The sequence below is a fragment of the Aplysia californica genome, unplaced genomic scaffold, assembly GCF_000002075.1.
Source record: "Aplysia californica isolate F4 #8 unplaced genomic scaffold, AplCal3.0 scaffold00886, whole genome shotgun sequence".
Classification (NCBI taxonomy): domain Eukaryota; kingdom Metazoa; phylum Mollusca; class Gastropoda; order Aplysiida; family Aplysiidae; genus Aplysia; species Aplysia californica.
The window spans coordinates 270250-272647 of NW_004798156.1; the positions used below are offsets into that span (position 1 = coordinate 270250).

The following is a 2398-nucleotide window of genomic DNA, read 5'->3' on the forward strand; positions in this document are numbered from 1 at the left end:
AATAAAAAAAAAGAAAGAAAAAAAAAGATCGTCTTGAGCAATACATGATGGGCCACAACAAAAGCAGAATCAGGATAAGCATTTGTCAGGAAGCAGAAAAAAATAAATGCTTGAGATACTTGTTATCAGCACTTTGAATTCTCATGGCTGCGTGCTGTGGCCTGCAACTTGGCTATAATAGACAGGACTGGACCTCTCCATTCACTGGATAAGAAAGGACGTGAACAACTCAGAAACCAGGTATCTTTTTGCTGTGGACAGTGTGCATCCCCCTTCTGATCTGGGTTACCCTCAGCCGGAGAGGAACAGCACATGTGAAGGTAAGGCCTAACTCTAAATATTTTTCCATTTTTTAAATTGTTTTTTCCTGCGTGGACGTCGCAGTTGACTCCACCCATTCAATTGGGGGAAAGGGCAGGGGGCGAGGGTTTTATTTTACTACTTTTTCCTGTAATGTGAGCTCATAAGACGCTGCTGCAAAGTCCCGGGAAACAAAAGCTCCGTAAGATCGAGAAGGGCTCGAGACTTTTTTTGGGGGTAAGTATTTTACAGCTTTCGCAACTGCATAAGATCATATAGGCGCGCGGGACACATCAAACGTTTTCAGTTTTGATAGGAATTAATTTTGAATTTTGCCCAGGTGGCGACCGAAGCATACTCTTATCGATTTTGGACCACCGAGGGATCGTTAGTTTTAGTAGAGGTTTTTCGGCGCTCGCAACTGCGTAAGGTCATATGAGCGCCAGAAGATTAGAGGTGTTACAAGCGAGTACCGTAACAAACATAAAAAAGAAGGAGGGTAGATAAGGATGATAGGTGTTTGATAGGAAAGAAGGAGCAGACCACACCAGAGCACCCGCCAACCACCCGCAGGGATCGTTAACATGCACAACTAGCACACGGGACCTCCGAGATTTTTCGCCCTTATCCGAGAAGGCTAGGTTTTAAATCTTGCCTACCCTTAGATCAGGGGGTGTGGCTGAAAGACAGCAGTAAGACGGAGCCAAAGAGTAACAGTAGAATTGCTGCAGAAAGAGTCAGGAGCCCAGAGGAGGGAGCAAAGGGGGTGAAGGGGTGGGGGCAGAAAATCGCCATGAAAGCAGACGACAGAACATTGTTAGAGAGCAAGATAGAATGTGAAAGGAGAACATTTTAAGAGAAAAAAAATTGTCCGTTGCTATCCGAATTCGAATCCGGGATCTTTGAATGAGAGGCCAACACCTTAACCTCTAAGCCACGACAGCCCCCGAATTTGAGTATGATATACTTCCTTTTTAAGTCCATTTGTGTAAAAACAACAACTAAACAAACATGCAGAAATATAGATCTACATACTTTTTCTACTTGTAAAAAAAAATGTAACGTGTTTCGGAAAATGATAGAAGGCGAGTTTTGGGGATGCCCCAAGCTGGACATACACAGCGAGGTGCGGCTCAAAACACCCAACGGTCCAGAAACATCTTTGGATGGCTGTGGGCATGCGTCGCGGGGCGTCTACAACGACGAATGACAGGCCTAGAAGTTTGTTTTAGTACGTGTTTTACGGCATTTGCAAACACAATAAGGTCATATAAGTGCCGAAGATTAGAGGTGTTACAAGAGAGTAGCAAACACAAACAAGAAGGAGGGGAGATAAAGACGATAGACGTTTGGTAGGAAAGAAGAAGCAAATCACACCAGAGCACCCGCCAACCACCCACAGACCTAGAAGTGAAAGGTCACGGATCACAACTCAGAGACAGGACCACCACATCAGCCGCACTCATCTTAAGAAAAGAATGCGCCCTGCAACAAACACAAGGGCACGAAATATATCCCTGAATACAGCGCAATCTCAGCGAGAACTGACCAGCCTCAAACGTTACATGAACTTGGGCAAAAGCTTTACCCGTCCCCATTGTTTTTATGCACCCCGCATAATTTAGCAGAATTTGAAAATCATTTTTTGCCAAATTTCTTATTATTTTCCTTTATAAATCTTTGATAAAATGAACAGAATCGTATAATTTCACATTTTTGGGCTCAGTTTGCATAATTTCAGAATTTTTCTTGCATAAAACGACGGGGACAGCTATGCACAGCTGCAGATTCCCCCGAGCAGTTTGTCCAAACCTCTCCGAGCATCGACGGACAGGTGATAGCTAGTCATCAGTGTGGCAAACGGCTACACCCCGCATTGATTTTGTGAATTTGGAAATAGGGCGGGGGTGGATCCATTTATGATGGATAATTTAGTGCAAACTTGAACACATCTATAAAAATAATTTATTCTCAGGACTTCTTCCTTGGTATGTCTGTTGTCTGGAAAAGGAATGGATTCTCTAAGGAAAAGTAGTTTTCAAGTACAATACATTTGATTTCTACACACGCACACACTATATACAAATATATACATATT

The 2398-nt window shown here is 43.2% G+C and overlaps 1 protein-coding gene across 1 annotated transcript in view; it reads left to right on the plus strand.

Annotated features, from left to right (window-relative positions):
* Positions 1 to 207: 207 nt before the first annotated feature.
* Positions 208 to 2398, plus strand: part of LOC101861164 — a 6689-nt gene continuing 4498 nt past the window's right edge. Inside the window, exon 1 of the mRNA XM_035972879.1 lies at positions 208 to 320. The gene's annotated coding sequence lies outside the window, so the exon portion shown is untranslated. The remainder of the gene's footprint in view (positions 321 to 2398) is intronic.